The 26,993-nt window shown below is 30.2% G+C and overlaps 1 long non-coding RNA gene across 1 annotated transcript in view; it reads left to right on the top strand.

Annotated features, from left to right (window-relative positions):
* Positions 1–26,993, top strand: part of LOC142320889 (uncharacterized) — a 386,977-nt gene that overhangs the window by 72,193 nt on the left and 287,791 nt on the right. Inside the window, exon 2 of the long non-coding RNA XR_012755500.1 lies at positions 10,045–10,108. This is a non-coding gene — a long non-coding RNA (uncharacterized LOC142320889). The remainder of the gene's footprint in view (positions 1–10,044; positions 10,109–26,993) is intronic.

A 26,993-nucleotide genomic window follows, 5' to 3' on the forward strand; every position in this document is an offset into this window, starting at 1 on the left:
ATTTAAAGATTAATTGATTTTTTTTTTTATATGCAAAAATAATGCAAAAGAAATTTATTTAATTTGTGATGACGGTATTTTCTAGACTCTGGACCAGTGATATCGAACCTTTTTGAGAAGTGGGTCAAATTTTGTTCATTATCTTTTTTTAATACTAGCCTATAGGTCACTAAGTCAGTGGTGTCACTTGGAAAGGGATGGTGGGAGGTTGGAGCAAAAAGGGTACCAATAAATTGTAATCACCGAAAATTTGTTGACAGAAAAACTTGACAGTTGACCCTTTTTTTTTGTTTTCACTTTTTAAATCCTCTAAAAAGGGTACGTTTCCTTTTTGTTTTAACATTTTTACTTTTGCAAGTGAAGAGCAAAAAATAAAGGTCGACGTCAAAAAATTGATTTCAACTCGCGGTGATACCATGAATTACCGCACCAGGTGACACTGTGCCTAATGGCGCCTCTGCACTGAATATCTGAATGAACAGGGAGTAAATAAAAGCATATATATATATATATATATATATATATATATATATATATGCTAATATATAATATATGCGAAATATTCTGTATTAATAAACATAGTGACAGACATGTATGTTTATAATAAAGTTGATAAAAGTATGTTTAATGTGAAACTCTCGTTGGTTATTTTAAGGTAGTTTTTTAATATCTGGTCATATTCCGTATACATTATTTTAACGAATTTGGGAGTCGGTTAATTTCTAAGTTTATTTTTGTTGGTAGATTTTACAAAATTCATTGAGGAAAACGATTTTCCACACAAATATGTGGACCCAAACATCGTTAAAACAGCATTAACAAGTTTTTTCATCGATATAAAATTGTTTGGTAAAGTATCCCATACATTTACTATAATATTTTCAATTTTTAGTGTGGCGTCATTATTATTTGTACTACTTTCAGAAAATTTTCTTCTACTTCGAAAATGAAGTTCTCAAATTTATTTTTCACACTATCCTGCTTTGAAATTCAGTTAATTCTATTTTTAAATCTAGGATACCTAGCCACATAAATTCGGTTAACTTCATTGTTTCGAATTCTGTTTTTGTATGGTTATAAAATAAAACGAAATGTTTTTTCCAAACTTTTAAATTGATTAAATCTTTCTTTAGGAGCATGTTTTATTTCCTGTATAATGATTAAATATTTTTTAATTGCATTTTCTTGAATGTCAAGTGTACGAGTATTTTCAAAATTTATTATGTTTTGAAAATGTTTTTGTAATTGCTAACATGTACAGGAACCAAACAGCAACAGTAACAATTGAAGAACATAAGAAAGAAGCTGTAATAAGAAAGGGAGTCCGACAAGGATGTTCCCTATCTCCGTTAGTTTTTAATCTTTACATGGAACTAGAAGTTAATGATATTAAAGAACAATTTAGATTCGGAGTAACAGTACAAGGTGAAAAGATAAAGATGCTACGATTTGCTGATGATATAGTAATTCTAGCCGAAAGTAAAAATGATTTAGAAGAAACAATGAACGGCATAGATGAAGTCATACGCAAGAACTATCGCATGAAAATTAACAAGAACAAAACAAAAGTAATGAAATGTAGTAGAAATAACAAAGATGGACCGCTGAATGTGAAAATAGGAGGAGAAAAGATTATGGAGGTAGAAGAATTTTGTTATTTGGGAAGTAGAATTACTAAAGATGGACGAAGCAGGAGCGATATAAAATGCCGAATAGCACAAGCTAAACGAGCCTTCAGTAAGAAATATAATTTGTTTACATCAAAAATTAATTTAAATGTCAGGAAAAGATTTTTGAAAGTGTATGTTTGGAGTGTCCCTTTATATGGAAGTGAAACTTGGACGATCGGAGTATCTGAGAACAAAAGATTAGAAGCTTTTGAAATGTGGTGCTATAGGAGAATGTTAAAAATCAGATGGGTGGATAAAGTGACAAATGAAGAGGTATTGCGGCAAATAGATGAAGAAAGAAGCATTTGGAAAAATATAGTTAAAAGAAGAAACAGACTTATAGGTCACATACTAAGGCATCCTGGAATAGTCGCTTTAATATTGGAAGGACAGGTAGAAGGGAAAAATTGTGTAGGCAGGCCACGTTTGGAATATGTACAACAAATTGTTAGGGATGTAGGATGTAGAGGGTATACTGAAATGAAACGACTAGCACTAGATAGGGAATCTTGGAGAGCTGCATCAAACCAGTCAAATGACTGAAGACAAAAAAAAAAAAAATTGTAATTGATGAAAGTATTTCATGATTTTCATTTACAAATCTTTAGTGAAATGTCAAGTTTTGTCGTAAATATTTTAATACGTTCAAACATCATTAATACAATTTGTTCATTTCCCTGAAGTTTTTTTATTCAGTTCATTGAAATGCTAGTGATATCACATAAGAACATTAAGCCATTCAGCCAATGTATCTTTGATTATTCGTCATAACTATATTTTTTTTTCATTTTAAAAGAGCTTTATTTCATCTAATAAATTGACAAACCGATTAAGAACTTGACCACAACTGAACCATCGAACATTGTTTTATATCAAAATCCCAGAATATTAGAAATCAATTTCCTCTAATAATTGCGTAAATTCTAGTTTATTAAGACTTATTGTGTTTATAAAGTTGATGAATTTCATTACAATTGGCATTACACTGGAAAATGTTTTTAAACCTTGTTTCGCACATAGAACTTGCTGGTGTATTATATAATGAAATTCAATCAGGTAATGTCTAATATTTTGCTTAAGCTCCTGAATAAAAACGATGTTTTTACCCATCATATTGGGTGCACCATCTGTTGTTACAGAAACAATATTCTGTAGGTCAATATCCATTTCTATAAATGCATTATTAAATCCTTTTAAAAAATCAAGACCGGTACACTTCCCTTATCGGTTTCATTAGCTCTTTTTTCATTATATCGCCTGATTTATATTGAGAACAACTATTAGTTGCGCATAACCATTTAAATCATTACTCTTATCTAAAACAATTGAATATATTTCTGCGTAATTTAAGTCGTTGCGTATCTATGAAGAAATATTTCTAATTCTATTACTCGATCTTCAACTGCACTACAACTTATTGGTAACTAATTTATACGCTTTAAAATCAAGATTTTTTCTTTAAACAAAGTAGACTAAATTCTAAAAACGCTTGTTTTAAAATGTCTCCTTCTTAAAGAGGTTTCCCTTGGCAAGCAATGAAGTGGACTACTTGAAAACTAGCAGCTGTAATGTTATTTTTTGGAATAAAAAAGTGTTTAAAAATGAATTTTTGAATGATATTGGTTTAAGAATGATTATACTTTTTTTGTAAAAAAATATTCTCTCTCTTTTCTTCGTCTGTTGAGAAGCCGAAATTTGAATGCAACTTTTCAAAATGTATTTTTACATTGTATGTACGTGGAATAACTTTTTCGCTACAAATCACACACACAATAGTTTTATTATTTTCAATCACACCATATTTATTAAATCATTTTGTTTGATATAGTCTGGAACTTGTATCGTTTCGTTTTATTTTATTAACCGCTGACATAGTACAGGGCTACACCTTAAAATATTTATTTTTAAAACACAATAATTTTAAAATAAATTTCTTATTAACGTGCTTACATACATATGTAGATGAGAAAATTTAATGATAAAAAAATAATAACGAAGTTGAATTATTAAATACATCTAGACCAATAAAGTTGAAGCAATAAAAACTAATAAAAAATATAATAAAGTTGAATTTATTAAACAATTCTAGATACGTATGCCAAGGCTGCCAATTCGTTCAACACTGCGAGATGGTACATCCCCTTCCTACGATGCAACGATATGTGCGCCCAGTTTATAACAGACTGTCATGAGTCATACACAGGTGCCGTGATAAAGAAAACTAGTTAGCCAACTTGGACATATTTTTTTTTTTTTAATAAATTTGACATTGGATATTTATAGCTATTTTTTTTATATTTTCGATTTTCTGTTCTCTTTTATGATATAAAAAATCTGATATGGACACCACGTGACTTCCTTGTACGCCTATTAAATTACATATATTTTTATATATTTATATTTTTTACTAACATTTTTTTTTGTTATTATTAAATTATTATTTATTGTATTTTTTTTTTACAATCAAAAATTAATTATATCAAAATATTTAAATTAAAAAAAAAGTTAAAAAAAGAAATGAAGTCTGATTCTAGCCGATGTTCCTTCCCCTTGTAAGATTAAAATATTTCATTAATTAAACTTTTATTTTGCTAAAACTCTGGAACCAATGAAATAAGTCCCACTTATGATATATCGTTGAAAAGCTCTCATTGAGGGGTTATTACTGCAGTTAAGAAAAAGTCCAAAATCCAAATATTTTGGATTTTATATACGTACGTACAGACGCCACGCTGAAACTAGTTAAAATGGATTCAGGGATGGCCAAAATTGATATTTCCGTTGAAATCTGAAAACCGAAATTTTTCGCGATTACAATACTTCGTACAAGGAAGTAAAAATAAGTTTGTAAAAATCAACACTTCCGTTTTGGCCGATAAAATATTTACCGTCTCTGAATTCTGTTGAAACTACCATATAGAATCACAAAACTTTACATTGTATCAGAAAGGAAGACAGAACCATCCCCAGTCAACAAATAGTTTTGACCAAACACGAGAGATAATATTATAATCACCGGTGTAATTTATCTGTTAATCATAACAAAGATATTTTTTAACCAATCCGAATCAATTTATAATTTAATATTTATGTATGTATAACAAACAAATATATAAATAAAGAGATTTTCAATTTTATATGTAAAAAAGTGTATTATTTTGTTTTAACCTTTTTTTTTTTATTTAAATATATTGATTTATTAATAATTATTAACCTCTCATTGTAAAAAAAATTATGATGAATAAAATTCAATAATAACAAAAAAATGGAAATATGAAAAATATCAGAAGTTTTTAATGAAATAAAATGTTATGTACTTTTCATTTTTAAAAAAAATGTGAAAGTGTAATTTAGTAGGTGTAAAGTCATGTGTTGTCCATATTAGACTGTTTTTATATACATTTAAAGGCAACAGCGATATCTTGAAAGGAACACTCGAGAGACTAAGGAATATATTTTATCGGAAGTTAGATAAATTTATCGCTCATTTAACATATTTGTTTTACCAGTCGAAAAACCTAATTGCGTATAGCCCTGTTTATTTGTGTTATTCAACGGTAAAAGTTGGTACATTCTCGACATCATGTCACAAAAATAAAATTGTTGCAGATTTTACATACTGATATGACGGAGTATTTAGTCTTTACTAAAGATTCGCAAGATGTTAGAAGAAAAGGACTCTCGAAATTTTGCATTCAGACCTCAAACAAAGCCTTACTTTGTCATAACAGTCTCAGTAGTTGTATAAAACCGGACCAGTAGGATTGAGATATTTAGTCTTACTTAGAGATCGGTCTGTAACAATTAAAATATAATAATAGTACTAATATTCTTATTAAAATACTTGCTTTATATAATTTTGAAAATAGTTTCCGACTTTCGTTTTCCCAGTACATGAAATTTTTATATATGAATTTGTCTAGAATATGTGTATGTCAACCAGTCTGATAATATTAGTTTTGTTTTACCAGTGACTTGAGAAAATTATACAACACTTTTGTAGGTAAATGGTCGACATTGTAGTAAATAATTTTTTTTGCTTATATTTTTTCACGGTATTTAATATCGGTTTCAATGATTCTCGAATTTAATAATCTCCTTACTTTCTTTTACAATTTCTCTTTTTATTTAATCCAAGAATATCATGTTTTAATATGAATTTCATTCTTCGTTTATATTTTACTGCATCCTATTTAAACTTTAAATCTGAATAATTTTATGGTTAAACGCATCAGATAGAGTTTGTTGATCATTTTCTTGAAATAATTTGTCACATCGCAGAATATTCAGGTCAAAATTTCCCAATGCACTTAAAGACAAGCACACTAATATTTCTTTAATTTTTATAATTATAGATTATTTTTATTAATTAACACACTGGGACCTCTTCGTAAATACAGAAACACTACTTCATAAATTTGTATTTAAACTATAAATCACTTTGCAAATGTTGTGGTTTTTTACTCAAACCAAATGTGAAAGCGAATTGGTCGATATATTTTTATAATCATTATGTGGAATAAATCGGTGTAATATTTTAATAAAATTTTTCCATACGAGTATTAATGTAATTCCGTAGTAAATATCCAATACTTTAAAAAATTTCCAAACGGGTAACGTTTCACGATAGGTTATATCGTTTTACTTTTCAAATGCAACAATATTTTAACTGGTAATCGTAAAAGTACATGCACACAAAGTCAATAATATTGACAATATTATGGAAATAAAATGGCAGTATTTAACGTAAGAATATGTAAAAGATTAAGATACTGACATTCACAACTTTTTAATAACAGTAAAATTTTGTGAAATTTTTTTTAAAATTTTGCCCTTTCATAATGTTCATCTAACGAGCGTAAAAAAAGACATATGACCCAAACACGATTTAGTCCACCCAAAATCATAAGTCGATAAAAAATATACCAATTACAATACCCATCCATCCTTATATATCGCTGATTACAATTAAGTCTCGCCACCTCTACAGATTACGTCAATAACTAATTAATCAAAATATCGTATTTTTTTACTAATCACGAGTACAAATACGATTGACCAATCAAAATAATTCACTACTTCACACCAATTACAACTGAAAATGAAACTGACCAATTAATAGGCAGTAATAATTGTATTCCAGTTATTAAATTTAATTGGAATGTAACATATTTTGACCAATTAAATACGAAAAAGCCTCAGTGTTTTTAACATTATATCAAACACAACAGAAAAGTCTACTTTTTATCAGACAGAAAGACTGAGAACTATCCAGACAACAATTAGTTATGACCAAACACAAAATAGAAAATTATTATCACTATTATTTTATCTGATAATCATAACATAAATATTTGTCAACTAATCCAAATTCATTTATGATTCAATATTTATATATGATCTTACAACCTATGGTATACACATTTTGTAAGATTTCAATTTAATATGTGAATCGATGTATCTATATATATATATATATATATATATATATATATATATATATATATATATATATAATACTTATTTTCAGAGGCAACAAGAAACTAATTGTAGGCAATAAATTAGTGTATTAGCAGTTTAATTTTTATGTACTTTTAAGTGTAACCGCAAGAAGTCGTCGCGAGAATAGGAAGTATATTTTATCAGAATTTAGAATTAAATATACGAAGTTATATAGTTCATTACACATATTTGTTTTACGAGTCAAAAAGCCTTAACGGTATATAGCGTTGTTTAATTTTTATTGTTAACCGGAAAGGAAAGTTAGTCTATACACGAGGTCATGTCACAAAAAAGTAAATTTGCAGATTTTAAGCAACGATACGACGAAGAACGTAGTTTTTATTAAAGAATCGCGAGAGGTACGAAATGGACCCTGGAAATTTCGCATTCAGGCCGCAAGCAAACCCCGAGTGAATGATCATTACTATCGGTACGTTTATAAAACAAAATCAACAGGATTGAGATATATAGCCTTACTTGATGATCGGTCGGTAACTATTTATAACAACAAAACTAATTATCTTATTAGAAAACTTGTTTTATAAAATTTAGAATCGGTTTTGGACTTTCGTTTTCCCGGTATATGAAATTTTAATATATGAATTTCATTACAAATATGTGTATGTCAATCGGTATCAGAATATTAGTTAACTTTTTTTCAGTAAATAATAGGAAATTATAATGTATCATTGATAGATTAATTAAATTTTGATTAAAATTTCTTAGAAGGATTGTAGAACGCTAATTAAACCTTGCTGAAAATTTCATATAACAAGGAAGAAGGTCTGGGAAGATACTGTGATAAATGAACAAGTGGAATTTCGGAATATAATTTATATAAATTTTATAATGAATCATTAGTTATATAATATGTTCGTGAATACCCCTTATGTGTATTAAAGGAAAAAAAGATTGAGGTTGAATTAGTGAAGGAGTTTATTGATATAGTAAGTAGCTGAGCAACAGAGAAAGGTCTCAACACCCTGACCAAACATATCGAAGAATGATAGTAAGACATCTTACTGGCGAGCACCCTCGTATAAAAATGTTTACTTATCCCCTAATTCCATAAGAGATATTCTATTTAATAACAAAATTAAAATATTTAATAACTAATTTTACAAAATTTAAAAATCAAATAATTAACGTTGATTAAACTGTTTCTACGAATGTATTGGATAAATTAATTGGTTTAGTGGGAATTAACATAATTAATTGGTAAAGTTTTAAAAATCGATTTGTCTTAAAGTATAAATTTCAACAACTTTTTATGTCATCAGTCATTTTAATTGTCTCAGTGGATTATTATATGTTTATGACAAAAACTTCTGATCGTTCAGTTTTACTGTAATTAATTGCTTCAATAAATATTTATAAAGAAATTACTATCAAATGTAATTTCTCTTTCGTTTTTCCTAGTAATTTTTATTATTTATTTTTCAGTAACATTAACAGTGCCTTTCTAAAAACTCAAAATTTCACAAATTATGTTCTTGCCTTATGAGTTTTTCAAGAAATGTAAACGTAAAATCAAATGAATATTTTAATATTCAAAATATTTTTATAGTTTTCGTAAAAAAAACGATCCTGCAAAAATTAAAATGTATGTAGTATGAAATAAGTGATAAATAATTTACAAATTGATATTATAAAAGAAAGAGAGACGAAGCCTTAAATGATATTTAGTTTTTTTTTTTTTTTATAATACTGGAATTCATTTTTAACGTACTCATGTTTGAATTACAAACATATTTATAATTTTTTTTTATTTTTAAGTAAGTAGTTACGAAATTCTTGAACAACAATGTTGTAGCAATTTAAATTTTTATTTAGATACATATACTAAATAAAATATCAAAAATATTTTATTCCCATAATATCTCTATTAAAACAAATCAAACAAAAATTAAAAATTTATAAAAATCATGAAGGATTTCCAACAAACAATATAATATTCTAAATAAATGTTCCAATAAATTTTATGGGCATTGGTTATGTAGAGCTAATATAAATACATATAATTTTATTAAAAATCCCTCCTGTGTTAAATTTTTAAATTTTAAGGTTCATTTAAACATTGAAGTAAAAAGGGAGGTTTTTCGATTCTTACTAAATTTATCTTAATGTCTTATAAAATAGTTAAGAACAGTTTTTTAAACATTAATGGTAAGATACATTCTTATATTGTATTGTTACGTAATAGAGATTATCGAAAATTATTTAAAGAGAATATAAAGTGTGTCAACCTTTTTTATCACATTTTTCTTTGGTGGGTCATTGCACAAGTATATTATCCTTTAAAATTCGTCGTAAACCAGAAAATATCAAAATATAAAAAGCTGCCAGTATGAATATATAAAATGTTTCGTAATTTATCGGATAGAATATTTTTTAAAGGTCTTTATGAGAATTTATACGTAATTAAAGTTTTTAAATAATCGTAAGAAAAATAGTTGCTTTTTTCACGTACAGAGAATGTAGGAGCTATCAATTATATTTTTTGAGAAAGGTTAAATTAATTTAATATTTTTAACAGTATTTACGTTTAGTTTTTGAGGTATTTAGTTTGTCAAAATTTTGAAAATATAGAACTACATAATTTATTCTCTTAAAGTATAATTAATTTACAACGTTGTGATGAACAATTCTCAATGTAATATAGTACTAAATTTTTATAATTTGCTGAAAGGAAATTAATCTTAGTTCACATCCATTTAATTATTTATCCATTTAAATAATTTTTTCGTCAAATATATTATTTTTATTAATTCATTTAGATGAACGTTCCATTGTATTTCTGATAAATTTTTGTATTTTATGTTTTTTTTATGAATTATTTTTCTATTTATGGTGTTTTTAACTTTTGTTTTAGAATGATAAGTCTGATGATAGTTTGAAGAATCGAAACACTTCACAAAGAAAAATATTTTTTTAAGGTAAGTTTATGACATTTTATGTTTATTTAATTAAATATTTCACTTAAAAATATTGCTTTTCAATGTTTATTTTAATATGGCTAAAAGAAGTTCCTATGGAAATGTAAACTAACTTATCAAACATAATTAAATACAAAAAAATATATATATAAACAGCTACATGCGCGAGGTAGCGTGAGCTCGGACACTCACAAACAGGCGTATTATTAAATTACTTTTACCTAAAAATAATTTCTGATATGCCAAAAATTCAATGTTCGATATTTTGCTTGTGATAAGATAGTACTTAAAAAAAAAATTATGATACTTACTCTCCTTAACTGGCTGTATTCTATGGTTTTCCTTACATAATTAAAAATTTAAAAAAAAAATCCTATTGTTTAGTTCTATTGAGAGCAAGCTTTATTAATATTTTTAATCGAACGTAATAATTCTTTTAAAATGGCTTTTAATAGTATTGTTGGGAGCATAAGATAAATACGTGAGAGTCAGAAGACGCTTTCTTTGAGATTAATGATTTCTACCATATTACCAATTCTTTTGTTAAATAGGAATAATGTTATCAATGTTTTACTGAATGCCATTTGCACGTCGGAGGGCTTGTCTGAAAGAGTACGAATATATTTATAACACTGAAAAATAAAGATAATAACATATCACTTAACTAATGCAAAATGGAATGAAACTCGTAATTCGTGGCATCTATAGAAAATTTTTATACTTTTACTGCTGGAAATAATAGATTGCTTTCCGCTTTCGTTATTATGACAAAAACGTTCAAATTTATTGAATTAACATTGTAGAGATTATTGTATCTAATCCCTTACAAGCAGCTTAACTTAAATTTAAACAAATATGAGTATATATATATATATATATATATATATATATACAATATACATATAACAAAATGATAACTAGGGTCGTCCCTGTGCGCGCATCACGCAAAAACTAAAGGGCAGATTTTAATATAACTTTGCGTATTTTTTCCTGAGAGACTTGGTCATTATCTTCAATTAGAATTTTTACGATATTCCTAACAAGTTAAGATATTAAATATATTCATTAAGGAAAAAATTAATCCTTTTGCTTCTTTGTATTTCTGTTACCATGGTAACAGAAAACTTTTTCCGAGTTTAGATCTATCATCATGCTAATCATCTAACCTAATGTCTATATATTTAAATAATCCATTAGTTATTGTTTTATTTAATTATTATTATTGGTATTAAAATTATTGTTATTGTTATAAGGTTAAATTAGTGCATTGCTAATCTTTTAAGGGTATTGATTGTTTTGATATTGAATTGTCAAAAGTTAAAAATAAATGCCGTCAAAAAAGAGAAGTAACCTTACTTATCATTCAAAGTTACCTAAAAGAACGAGCAATTCCGTTCTTGAAACAACTGATGCGTGTTTCTCGGTTATCTGCTGACCGAGACTCGAACTGTAACTTCGTCAACAGCTGGAGCGTATCAGAGCTTCTACGTCAAGAACGAGGGACGGTAGGGGAAAAAAGCTTTACAGGTTTAATCATTATTTGCCAATATTATTCTCACAACCTTGAGGAAAATCAACGTAGTGGGGATCCAGGAGACTCCATCCCCTGGCCGGATTGAATACATATTGTTGCGTGTTCGCCGTTCGACAAGGATACTGGGAGACTAACAAACGTAAAAATTTCTTATAATACAATTTATTACTCTGAAAGTACAGAAAATAAAATAAATAATAATAAAAAATATATATAACATACAAAATAGTTACTGAGATAAACAAAAATTGATTTAATGATAATTAAATTACAAATATCAAAATACAGCCCGATTTATAAAAACTTTATAACGTCTAATACAAACTGATATTGCATTAACAATAAGATAACAGAAAAATCTGAAATTCACACTTCACTTTCCGCAAGTATTATTGTTTTGGCTGTTTACAAAAGAACTACACTACACTTTATGAATGAATAGAATACTGCCAATTTCAGTCCTTTTTCCTGTTTAGCCTCCTGGAATAACCGTTCAGATATTACTTCAGAGGATGGATGAGGATGATATGTATGAGTGTAAATGAAGTCTAGTCTAGTACAGTCTCAGTTAGACCATTCCTGAGATGTGTGGTTAATTGAAACCCGATCACCAAACAACACCGGTATCCACGATCTAGTATTCAAATCTGTATAAAAGCCTTTACTAGGACTTGAACCTTGGAACTCTCGACTTCCAAATCAGCTGATTTAGGAAGACGCGTTCACCACTAGATCAACCCGATGGGTGTCAATTTTACTCCTGTCCATAACTAACTCACCAAATAGCTTTTTGTTTTTAACAACCGCCCAAAATGGAATATTCGTGGCCCACTCTTCATTTGTTACCAAGCACTTACTGTTATCGCTTTTATCTCACCCTGCAACAAACTCGAACTTGAAAAACTATCACTCGGATGGTCCCCGGCAGTATTTATTAATCCTGGCGTAGAGAATCAGTACCCGAATCGTCCGTTTGATTGTCCAAGCGTAATATTTTTTTTTTGTCTGCGCCATCTACGCTTTCTATAAGTTCTCTTCTAGAAAGAATTTGATTCTTTCAAGATTCTTCTTTCTTTATTTTCTCTCTGTTTGTTCTTTCTGGAAGAAACTTGTTGTACTGGCCTTGTTGCAATATATAAATATAAAATATAGAATTTTATATATATTTATTCTACACTAAACCTGACTATATAGACTGATTCTATGGTAAACCCTAATTACCGTAAGTTCATAAAACTAATTTTGGTTGACGAAGTCATGGAATATAACTTATTTATTATAATTCTTGGAGATAATTAATATTTTGTGGTAGTTAAGATTACTACGAATACTAAATCACTGCATTGTAGAGGGAATAAACACCTTTATTGATATGTAAGAAGAAAACCCGCTGGGTTAATGGTTAAATTAGTCATCGCAAAATCAGCTGATTTTTTAAGTCTGGAGTTCCAAGGTTCGTAAAGTATTTTGTGAAGGTATTTTCTTTTTTATGGATTTGAATGGTAAACTACGGATATTAATGTTCTCTGGTGGTTAGATTTCAATTAACCACGTATCTCAAGAGTGGTCATCCTGAGTCTGTTTCCGGATTACATTTTCATCGGTACATTTACACTTACATTGCAATACGTCTGCAGCTACATCGGACCTGGCAAGCCGGTAACAGTAATTGCATTTACCTATACACGCACCCAGATCTTGGAGTAGCAGGAAAACTGGTTGGAGAAAGCAAACAACAAGAAGAAAAGAATGTAGCGAGATAGAATGTAGAATTCCTTGTCTCCCATTTTCGAATGGAATGAATAAAGATAATTTTAAAAACTACCACAATAAAAATTAAACAGACTACGTATATTTTTACCTATAAATAAAATATTATACATAAGACGAAGATATTTTGAGTAAAGATCATAAACTAGAATGGAATAACATAAAAAACCGTTTTCGTTTGTATCCAAGCAATTTTACCCTTACCATTTAGGATTTGATGAAAAAAAAAACAATAAGAAGGAAAACCATTAATAAAATAGGGGAAAACCAAGCAATATGTTTAGAATTCATAATAACATTATCTAAACCATTTTATCCGAATAAAATGCCTGAAAAATCTGTTTAGATTAGAATATATATGAATGGGTGGATTACTCCTATTTCAATCTAAAATATATTTTAACCGTATTTTTTAGTTTAGTTTAACATAGGATTGATATAAATATCTTAAATAATAAAAAATGTCTTCATAAAAGCTCTAAAATGTTCGCTATTTTTTAAAATAATCTGCAAACTTAACTTTTATGTGGGATTACAATAAAATATATTTTTCTTGGAATATTTTCAACAATGTTTTACCGACCACCTGTCTGTACTTCTTCTTTCCTTAAAATTTAATTATTATGAATGTAAAATATTTTGAAATTAACTTAGTTATAATTCTTAAACATTACTCTCACTGAAATTATTGTCATTACTCTGATTCAATGAGTTTTCTATTGGAATAAATAATATTAGAACTAATAATAAAATTAAAAATCACTAAAATTGATTTATAAAATTGTGTATCTCACCATATCACATTTTAATAAAACTGGTTAAAAAAGTCTAATATTGTAAGAGCACCGTAAAATTTTCATGCCTCATTGCAAATTAACTACTTAATAGATAAAATACTATTATACTGCTCATATCCGTCGAGATTAAAATGAAGAACCAAGTGGCAATAATCCGAGACTAATGCACTAAGTGCTCGGTCAATTTCTGAAAGCCTTTTTTTAAAAATAAAATCGATAATAATTTTACCAGCATAAAATATTTTTTTCAATAAAAAGTGATTACATTTTTTTTATATGATTGTTTATTATAGGAAATATTATTTTTTTAAGATTTCGTTTTAATTAAAACTTTTCTTAATTTAATGTATTGATATTAGTTTCCTTGGTTTAAAGCCAAGTTTCTTAGGTTAACTATATATATATATATATATATATATATTTTTAATTATTCATAATTTATAAACCACCACATACACACATACAAAATAAGATTATCTTACCTTCAAGTTAACCTTTAAAAATCCTTTCTCACTTAAATGCCGGATCTTCTTGAATCTCTCAGATTCCTGATCGGTTATTAAAATACTATAATTATTAAAACATTGAGGTACTTCGTCATCAAAGTTAAGACTGATTAAAATTATTTGTCAGATGTGAAAACAGATGTCAATATGTAAATGTTAAAACCAACTTAAATTGATCATCCTGCTCGAAACTTAATTAATGGTTTATTAAATTAAAATTTTTATATTTATAAATGTAATATTTTTCCAAATGTTGCATTTTTAATTCTCAAATGTTTCATTTGGAAAAATATTATAAATATGAATTATATTTATAAATATTATTAATCTGGTGGTTTATAATAATGAATAATTAATTAAATTTCAACACACAGGGTAACATGTTTGAAAAATTAATATATATATATATATGATATAGTTTTGTACTTTTTATTAACTATTTTGTTCCTTTCATAGTTGTTTGTTCTTTCTTCTGAAATATAAGATTAAATTCTTTAGAGTTGAGAAGCCGGTACTATATACTTCACTGACATTATTAACATTGTTCATAACGCTTCACACAATCAGTTTTTTTTCTAAAAATGAAAAAGAAATCAATTAACATAATAATGATAATTCAATACATATAATTTTAAAAAACAAATAAATAAACTAACTGATTAAACATAACGTTGCCAGACTCGTTGAATTTCTAAATCTTTTATTATATATAGTACAAGGTATTACTGGTTTATCATATCAATAATACCAATATTATCGATAACCGTTTGTTCATATATATTTGAATATTGTAGCAAGTACACTCATAATCAATAAACGCTCGGGCAAAGTTTTGCATGTAAGTTCCATCTACAAAAGCTATTAACCCCAAAATAAACTATCCTCCTTTGCTGTTATAGCTATATTATCGCCGACCCTAACCGAATGTAAAATTACGTTTATTTCATTATATTAGCTGTTTTAACTATTAATTGAGCAATCTAAGAATATTCAATTAGTATTTATTTTATAACTATATTAAGATTTTATCGTGCTTTGTTAATAAATAAATTATTTACATAACAAGTGGCAATTATAAAAAATTTTAAATAAAAAGACTCAAAATTGGGTAAAAAATTACAGCTTGTGTATTAGGATTGATAGAAAATAGATAAGCTTAATAAATAATTTAGTTCACATATTTCTATTTTATCACAGATGTTACATCTGACAGATTAAATTTTTGCGTAACATTCTCTGTCGGTACCGAATTCACTGATTTACGTCAGCAAGTTTAGTCGTATTAAGTGTGCACTGTTTTTACCATGCTAACACATAACAAAGGACTGTACTTTTTATTATTTGGCAAAAGAGTATAAGATTTACAAAAATATTTGGCCTCTTAAAAAACTCCTGAAAAACGATTTCAAAATCAACAGATTTGTCTTCACGATGAGTTTTATATCCGATGGTGAGTGTGCTCGACCAATAAAGCAAGGATAAGAGAACTGCAATGAAGAAAAGAGAGAAAAAAGAATACACTTCTTTGTGAAAACTTACGAGCCATAAGCATACTTTTATAGGCAAACAAGTTAAACTCATTCTTGGGAATGACATGCCTTATCTGGAAAATATAAGTTATCTAGTAAAAGTGAGGATTAAAGCGGGTTAATGTTCCAAGGGAATTCCTTCTATGGCATTTCAAAACTGATCTGACCTACAGAATTACTCGTGACGAAGATGAGTAAAGAAAATTTTACGTCGTAACTAGGCAACATCATTTCTGACATTTCTGTACTCCGACATTATGGTTAGTATGAATAATAAACGAACAATTGAAATATTTTATCTTCCAACAGGTTCAAGTATTATTGAAACAAAATCTTGCTTAACTTAAAATTGTCAAAAGAATGAATCACAACGTTGTGGAAAATTAGTTTCCTTGTTATAGATACAAGAGCTTCTTCTGGCTTCACTTGGAGAACATGAAAAAATTTTACCACAACCTCCGAACTAATCCCACGAAAAATCGCTAGTAAAATGGTTGTAAAAATCAGCAAATAGCTAGCTGTAAAGGACACTTTTACTACTTATTTATTTTGAAAATAACACTTTCTATAATGTAAATATGATTAAAATTTAAAACTGCGATTACGGTCAACAGTCAACGCGTCATTACCCATATTTACACAATTCCTATGGTTTTACAAATAGCACTGAAGCCCGTACTATCAAATTATGACTAGTTTCAGAATATCAAAAACGCTATTCTCAAAAAAAAATTCTTTAAAAATAACTATTACTTTTCAAATTCCAAATATGTGTAAATATACAAACTTACATCTTTATTTTGTTTATTTATTAATAATATAATTTTAAAAAATAAATTACGATAGTGATATAATTGATGTGGCCGTATTTATTTATTCCTGACATATTTCACGAATTTATTTTAAACATATAATCGTAGTAAGTAACACTATTACGATTAAGACAAGCTCAGAAAAGAAGGAAATGGGAAACCAGTTCATTCCTCATTACTCTTAATAAGCCTGGTGTGGGATTTGGTTTGCTTGGCATTTCTCCCATCACCACCCCATTCGGTCACCCTAAAGGATAAGAGCAAATGCCTGTGCCACAAACGGCTATTGAGCCTCGAAACAGTTTACCGACCAGTGTCCTAATAGCTCCTAGAGATTTCCTAACAGCATGACCAAATTAAGCGCGGCGCCATATACCATCGGCTTACGTGACCCAAACCACTCACCTGTCATATACAACTAAAATGGGTAGGCACACCCCGTCAACTATTAAAATATATATGACTTCAATAAATAAATTTATATCGTCAAGACAGCAATTTGCTGCTACGCCTAGGTCGCTGAAAAGCAAATACCTATCCACCATTTTAAAGCTTTAGTTGGCTGGTGGCCAGCCGTAATTTTCGGGTAGCTTCCCACAGCAGCGAGGTAGAAGTTTTTTTCTTAGATAAACTACTGATGTCGGTTGAACAAAGCAACGGCATCAAGGAACGCCCACACGGTCCGACAGTGCGGCCCTCGCCACACTGACTCGCCGCTTGTGACTGGCCAATTTTCCCCTTGACCTCTAAGTTCCAGGGTGGCCTGAACTCTAGCCCCCCTCACCGCAAGAGCTTGGCAGTCGAACAACATCTGTTCGTTCGATTGGACCTCCCAGACGGAACCGAAATAAATACTGGTTTATATTCACGTGGTTTGAGAGCACTTGGGCTCCCGTCGCTCTTAAAAACGAACTAGTGGCGTACCATCCCCCCAAGTCCTGTATAAATCTAAAAGGACCTACCCTTAGTCGTGGCGTGTTATTCTTGCTGCTTTGCATCCTTTGCGAGGCTGTAAAGCCTCATACGCAAGTTGGAGATAGGCAACTGTTCGAAATTTAGAACCGGTGCATTGCGATCACCGTTCCGCTACAGTACTGGCCCGGCTCGAAACCGCATACCAAATGCCTCGGCCTCCCTATCTCTTGGCAACTTCTACATGGCTACCCAAACTTTCACCACTAAATCGATTGGGAAGCCTTTTCCACTATGGTGATAGCCTCGTAGGAGGTTGTTTTAAAAACACCAGTGCATACAATTAAGGCTCTGCTCTGGGCACTACTTAAATTTTGAATAAGTGCTCGATTTCTGTCCAACCTATGCGTCCAAACGGATGCAGCATAAGAGGTCATACTTTCCAAGATACCCCGGTGCACCATGACGGCCCGACAGCCCATGTAATCCTTCCGAGCAATCCTTCTATGCTTGTGCATCACAGAGACTGGCGTGGGATATTTTCTTTTTCATAGCTTCGCTATTTTTGTTTTTTTTTTTGTTTTTGGAACTAATGTTCCATATTACGTTCTTTAGACCCATTATTACTATAGCACCAACATACTACTAACATTGTAAAAATTTTGAATATATAAATAAATAGATGCATAATAGTTCACCCTGGGGTGACTGAAGTAGTGTTGGATTATTAAGAATACAGTAGAGAATAGTGTACAGCGATAACACGTCGTAGGTAGCAAGAAGCCAGTTGCCGGTCCAGTAATCGATCCTCACCCAACGCGTCGAATGAGCTTTTTAAACTTTGATGATTAATCATTTGTTAAACTTTGATTGATCATCAAAGTTTTAGGAATACTTAATGCATGCATTCCAAGTGAAGAGTACTTTTATATACTTATTTTAAAGTAAAGATATTTAAAAAATCGTAATAATTGAATATAAGGTTATTTTAGTTAGCTATCCCTACATCAATGTAAATCAAACAAAACCAACATTCCTACGTAGTTTTATTCTGTAGAAAAATAGGAGAAACCCGTAATTAATTTTTTTTTTTTTTTTTTTTTAGTTAATAATTAATTTCTTACTTTTTTCCTTAGTAATGTACTTTTTTCCTTTTAACAGTCAAAATGTACATTAAACTATGCTATTTCTAATCTGATGTGCAATTGCATTTATTGTTTTTTTTTATTTAGAGGCATATTCATACTTTATTTAGAAAAAATTGGCTAACTGGTGATGGTAGTTGTAGTTATAATGATTAAACAAAATCAAATACTTCGAATTAAATTAGGTAGTTAGTGTAATAAGTTTTGGATTTGCCAATTCATCAACACATTACCTATCTGATAAAAAATTATAGACTCCAGAGTTTATACTTGATTAAAAAATTAATTTTATGCTTGATTAAAAAATTAGTTTATATGTTTGGTTATTTTTGTTATTCGTTTCGTTTTTCTTAAAATACCAAGTTCTAATTTTTTAATGATGTTATTTAAATTTAAAAAAATTTAAATTGAATTTTGCTGTAGTTACAAAAACAAACACACTTTTTAATTAAACTTTTTTTAAACCATCAAATAAAATGTTTCTTTTTTCAATAATTAGACTGTAACATTTCACCAATTTGTTCTATTAGTGAAGTAGTGTTCTTTTTTCCAGCATAATGAATATTTTCTACAATTTCAATTATGTTAAAAGTAATTTATTACATTTTGGTTGAACAAGAAAGAACGCTAATAAATTAACCAGATGTAAAATTAAAGAAAGAATACAGATGAAAAACTCTACCATTTTACAAAGTTTTAAACAAAAACGTAAAATAAATAAGTGGTAATTATTTTTATGCAATAAAAAATCAAGTCTTATACTCTAATACTTCAAGATTTAGATATAAATATAGAGAAAACCTTATTTTTTTCTTATTTTCGTCTGTTTTCTTTCATAACTTTTATGATGCTACTTTTAATTAAACTTTGGCAAGTCTTAATAAAATTAAACAAACAGAATGTTAAAAATAATAATAATTAATCCATGAGTCTCGAGGATCAATAAGAAGATGTATATATATATATATATATATTATTATTGATACACTCATTCGTTGGTTTTTACAATGATTTTAAAAAATCTATGTACCACGTTAGCAAAAATATCACTCAAATATTTTGGTCATACGTAAAATTATTTTATTTTTTAAAAAAAGGTTGCTTGCAAACGTTATTTATTTACTTTTAAAAAAAATTTAAAAGCGTAGTTCCTCTTTCACTTATTTTAGCTAGCCCATAATTTCCAACTATTTAATCATTTCATTTTTCTCCTACTACGGCATTCCAGCATTCTGATCCTATCAAATCGTCTTTTACAGATTTAATTCCATTATAGACTTAATTTTTTTTTTTTTGTTACCTACTTCATTATAGATCGCTTCTATTTAAATTTTTTTATTTAAAAACTTTAGCGTGAAAATCTTACTCTTGTTGTGAGCTTATGCTCTAACTTTGTCTTGCATTTATAACTAGGTTTCAAGCGGTTTGAAATCTGTACACGGACCGGTAAAATGTAAATATATAACGGTACGTTTCCCAATTACAATAGTAATAAATTAACCTGTTATTTTTTTTATTTTTTAAGTTGTTGAAATTTAATGGAAAATGTACTTTTAAAATGATATACTTACTTTTGAAGATATTGTAACAAGACGAGTATAACGCACCTGGGTAACGGATTTCTTCCAATTCAAAATAAAATATAAGAAAATAATGAAAGAAATTCAGAAGGGAACTAAAAGGAATTCTTTTCTTAAGCTAACAGGTTCGTTTAATTATCGGTTCTTTATAATACTGTCAGTGGCACACCTATAACAGCCGTTGTTCGACGAGAAAGCTTACCGGATCGGAATAGAAATTCATGAGAAAATGTAAGGGCTCGGAGAGTGAGAATTCTCATGCTTCAACAGGATTCTAGTTCTGCCGGTCAAGAGAATATAAATACTCCAGAACCAGCGAGCTAAGAGTCAGTATTAAGCGAGATAAGCGAGTGCTGCGAGGCCTTTTTCGACGCGATTGTGAGACTGCATTTTCAGTCAGCGTGTAGCAACAACGAGTGAAGGGTACGTCACAAGCATTCCAGTGTGTATAGTTAGTGATTGCAGGAAGTTGTTCGATGAGTTTTGGTAGACAGTAGTGAAAGTGACAGTATTAAATTCATTCATAAATTGTAGGGTAGTTTTATTGTAAACAACAAAGATATTTTGCCAAGATAATATTTGCAGACAATAGAATAGAATGAACTTTATGCTTATCTTACCTTTCCTTGTTAATGCAACATTAGGTTTAATATTAGCAGTCATTATAAGTATTGAGTCAATTGGACTGTATTCTGGTTTTTATTATTTCACTACCTTTAAACAAATTCTGTCTTTATTTGAAATATTTTTTGTATGTAATTTATTCACTATTATTACTATTATTGTTTGCTGTTTATTATTTGCATTTAGTATTATTATTATTTATTTATTTACCGTATTTATTATTTTCTTAGAGTAATAAATTGTATGTATATATACATTTTTAAATATTAATCTCTCAATATCCTGGTCCAGCCGCGAACACAGACAATATATTTTCAGTTACTACTACAGTTTTGAGTTGTATGAAAATAGCAGATAATAATAGAAAATTAAAATAATTCTAAGTCAGAAATAAAAAATAGAACGTGTATCTTTTTTATTTAGAGACATATTCAATCTTTATTTAGAAAAAATTGGCTAACTGGGGATGTTAGCTGAAGTTTATAATGATTAAACAAAATCAAAATATTTCCTATAAAATTAGGTAGTTATTTGTGATAAAATAAATTTTGGATTTGCCAATTCATCAACACCATATCTGTCTGACAAAATATTATAGATTTCCGAGTTTACACTTATGCTTGAATAAAAAACTAGTATACACCTTTGGTTATTTTTTTATTCGTTGTTTTTCTTAAAATATTAAACATTTTAAAGACCAGTGTTCTTAATGTTAAGATTTTCTATACATAATATTTAGAATATATTTAAAAATTCTGTTTTCAGGGTGAAAAAATTTTGTAAGGACAGCTGGAAGAATGGATTTTAATATTGTAGTGTTAATTTTGATTTCCTTTGTGAAAAAAATGTTGTTCTCTTAAAGATAATGTAAACTATTTATTCATTTCCGTTTTTAAATTACCTATTGCTATATATATCATAATATTCAACAAATTTTGTGAATGAGATAATATTAATTAACTGTAATATCTGAAACTTCATATAGCATAAAGTAATTTTAAAGAAATATGGTTACGGGCAAGTGTATACGAGTGTACAAGGTTTGCTTTCGAGACAGTCTATTTCCACATATAGATCTACTGAAATGAGCTAGCATCATGATTCAGTACTCGCAGATGCAGTGTAATAATCTTCATAATATGCTACAAAAACATGACGTTTTTCTACATCGGTTCCAAATATAGTCTGTATTTATCGCAGGGATTTTCCTTCGATGTAATGTAATAATTAGATTTAACAACGAATGAGTTTTTTCCATGTTACGTTTAATATAATTTATCCAGGAATCAAAACTGCTCTGACTGCGTTTGGAGAAATTATTTATATAAACTGCCATTAATTATGTAGAATAATAGCATTAATATTTGCCCTATTTCATCTACTCGCTGTGATAGATTAGTCACTCTGTTCTGAATTTAGAACCTTCTGAATATAGCTTTTTTTTTTATTGCGCGTTCTTATTCAGCATTTATTTGTTTAAATTTCAGACTATCTCAGCACATTAAAACAAACTACACAGTGAAATAGATAAAGAGAACTCGGATAACTAAAATTCAATTAAATCTTTAGCTTAAACTGAACTGGAGTTTCGTAAACTATTAAATAATATGTTACGTGAACAGATGAATATGAAAAATTATTTTTACAGGAAGTCAATACAAACATAAAATGCATAGTAAAGCCTTATAAATGTGTTGATTTATATTTTATTTTAATAAATAATTAGTTGAATCGTTATAATAACACCTATTACGTGGATTAAAATTTCTTAACCAAATAAACGTGGTATGGTGGTCAATGGAATGAGTAATCAATTTATAGCAAAAGAGTGGGAGATAAAATTTACAGAAAGTAATAAGTATAATCTATCTACAGATGTAATTTTTAACACTAACGGGAATTATTAATATGTGTAACTACTTAATTTATTATCATAAATAATGTGTTGAACTTAATGCATTCGTGAGCTATTTGTAAACTATAGGTACAAATAGCTATAGTAAAAACTAAAGGAAACTACAGGTAAAAAAATAATATTAAATTAAAAATATATTTTATTTAAATATTAAAAAAAGTTATAATATCTTACAACTAAATAAAACGTTCATAGCCATTTTTCTTTTTTCTTTGCTGTAGGTCAATAATGCTCAGTGGTGGGATTGAAAAATATATGTAGTATCCTTTTCAGAATTATCCGTTTCTGTTGATTGATTATCAACCCTGTGTACTATTTACAAGCATTTAACTGGCGCTCTATATATATATATATATATCAAACTGTATATATATCATATCTCAAACTGTAGGATATGGCTTTACAGAAGATGCATATCATGGTATTTAAAAAAGAAAATATATATATATATATATATATATATATATATATATTGTCTTTAAAGAATGTCCAGTGAAATTTTACTTGTTCATTTCATTAGTGCTTCTCCCAAAAATAATAATATAAAAATATATTATCACTAGCCGCTCGGGGTTAGCTTCGCTCACCCGACTGTCTAGCCAGAGGGCTCCGCCCCCTGATCTCCGCATTGTTCGTTAACCTTATGGCTGTGCAAGTAATACTTGAGTAAATTGAGTTGTAGAACAAAATTGTCATTACTGCGATCAACATTTGTTTTGTTGATATGAGAATAGTAGTTTTGGTGTTTAAAGACTCAGTCAAGTAATGATCTGAGTACATAGTCTATTGAAGTTAGATATAGGAAGAGGTTTTGTGTGAAACCTTCGTTATTAGAGGAAGGCGCGCGAATCGGTTAATTTGGTAAATGAGGGTTGTAAGTTGTGGTAGGTGGTCATGGTTGGAAGAAGCCGTGCAAAGGCAATAGTAGGTTGTGTAAATACCCTGATGGAAATGTCTGCCGAGGAGTTTGCATCATTGGCATCCTGACACAGGATAAATTGATGACTGTGTTGTGTTATCAGGTTTAAAGCGTCTAAAAAACGTCCTCTGGTAAATCCCATCAAGGTTAGGAACAGGGGAGGTGGTATGGCGATCGGACCGTCAGAAGGCGGTTGCCTTCCCCTGCGGGGGTCTGGACGTGAGAATAAAACTGAGAAATAGCAATTAAAGTATTTTTAAAGAAAGCTGAAAAAACTAAATTACAAAAGACAGAATAGTAGTAACTATGGAAATTAAATTACCTACTTCTTTTGAACGAAATCACTTGATGCGAGAACAAAGAAACAAAAAACTTGTGTTTTTGTATAAAAGATTATTATCGCGAACTTAACTAACTTATAGCACATTTTCCTGAAGCATTTTTAACAACTGACGCACGAACAGGACGGAAGAGTTTTTTTATTTTCTGATCCAGTCTTTCATCATAATGAAGGCTCGTATATATTACTTTGTCGTTGTTGGCTATCCTGTCTCAATATAAAAGGATGTGGAACTGAATTTAGTTACATGAAAAATTAAGGTAAAGTTTAGGAATAATGGAAGCATACACATTATTTGCATATGAGAAAAAAATGTATTCTCCATGTAAGAAAACAAATTACCTTTAAAATCTGCTTTTATTCAATGCTCTCACCCACCCGTTTCGCTTCCACCCGTTACTCTTTCCTGTAAGTCCCCGGAATATTTCCTGCGCTGTATTCTCTTTTGACTTTTCCAGGTTCTTTATGTGCAGTTTTTATTTATATTTTTGCGTATAATATTTTAAACAAATTCGAAAACCCGTTCGTCTAGTCTAAGAACAGGTGAGTGGTCTGACGATGAATCATAGATGTTTTCTAACAGAGTATATGCTGATGGTATACCCGAAGTGACAAAAAAGTCAAGCAAATCCGGGATCTTCGTCAGGTCCGTAGACCAGTATGCCGGCTGGAATCCCAATACCACGTCCAGGCACAGATTCTGGATACAACTCCTCTGCATTCTATCCCCTGCTGGTTGTCAATCGGAAACCCCACAATGGGTCTTTCACGTTTCACTCTCATTCGGCAATAAATCTAGAACCCAGAGCCGCAAAGTAATCGGAAAACAACTCGTCAGATAATGTATGGCGCGGAGGGTAGTACACCGGGGACAGCCTAATAGGTCCCAACCAGTCTATAATTTCAACCGTGGTTGTCTGAATCGGGTCAGTGCAGAAGCCCGAAAGTTGATGATGCCGCAGAGAATTCCTAACCAGAATCGCAGTTCCTCAATGACCCCTAACATCTGGTTGATTCGTCACATACATACCCTTGAAGCGTGAGATAACTCTGGTCAGTAAAGTGCGTTTCCGTTATCAATATTACGTCCAGGGAATTGGAAACTCCTATAAACCCTAGTTCCTCACGCCTAGACAGGCCGTACGTGCTCCATCTAGCGATTCGTAGAAATTTAGACATCAGCAGATTTTGGAGAGAATCTGGGTGAGCAAGGCTATCAGACTACCAATATGTTGAACCAGGAAGTCTATATTTTATAAAAGCCTGTCCAACTTGTCCACACTGCCCTCACTAGCACGCCTAGCTGCCGCAGCATACGTTTAAGGGAGAGATTCAAGCTTCGCGTTGACTGACTGTCCTTGGCACTCCCGACCCGAAGGAAAGTTTTTACCAACGAAGGAAAGTTTTTACCATCAAGCACGGGGCCGGCCACCCTGCAGCTAGTGGGTTCGACTGTCGGAGCAAGCTGGGAGTTCCAGTTGGCCTTCTGCCTACGCTTCCAATGTTCCCTGCAGCCTCGGTAGTTTGCCGGATGGTCGGAGTGACACAAGGTTCTGGTCGCAGAACTGCGCCTGTCCTTCCTGGGACAGTCACCTGCCCGATGGCCCTCTCCACAATTGACGCAGCGAAAAGGCCTCGAACAATTGTTTCAAATGTCCCCCACATTTCTGACACCTCACGCACTGCACGAGGCCTACAGGCTTTCGTAGCGTCTCGTACGACACTCCAACTGGCAATATACTCCAATTCATAGATGATACTGTTGTTCTCCAGTGGCTTCAGGTTCACGAAGAAAGTCGATGTGGGCTCCTTATTTACCCTGTGGCCTGTATTTATCAAGTCCATCACCCGATGCCTGGTCTTCGATTTCGTCCTTTATCATCCCCGTGGAATCGAGTGGTGCAGGTTTCTGATTACAACACGAAAGGCTCGTTGATCCTTCCTTGTGAAAGCAACCATTACTCCATGGTTATACTCTCGGAATCACTCGAAGCACCTGACAGATTGTTGGCCAAGTCGTCTCTAATAAGCTTCCTGTACGCAGCCCTCTTCGGGTCCCTATCCAACGACGCAGCGGACCACGTTTCTTGGACGGACATGACAACTTCCAATATCAGATGGCCCCTCGTCTATCACATCGGCCGAAGGCAGCTGATCCATACCGAGCAAGAACTAGGTGTAAATAAACATAAACGAAACTAGAAACCATAAAAAGTAAACAAAAAACTAAACAAGGAAGTAAGCAAAAAAGTAAACAAACAAAGAACACTCCTTAGCAACGGAACGGTAGAACGAAAATATCCTCCAAAATCATAATTGGAAAGAAAAAAAAGATAAAATACTGAATGAAAATTAATTTCCAAATCGCAACCGCAGATATAAAACTGAACGAAACATAACACAAAATAACTTTTAGGTATAATACACAAGCCGGCCTCCGTGGCGCAAGGGGAGCGTTTTGGCCTTTCATCCGAAGGACCCGGGTGTGAATCCCGGTCATGC

This window comes from Lycorma delicatula, chromosome 3 (genome assembly GCF_047948215.1).
Source record: "Lycorma delicatula isolate Av1 chromosome 3, ASM4794821v1, whole genome shotgun sequence".
In the NCBI taxonomy this organism is placed as follows: domain Eukaryota; kingdom Metazoa; phylum Arthropoda; class Insecta; order Hemiptera; family Fulgoridae; genus Lycorma; species Lycorma delicatula.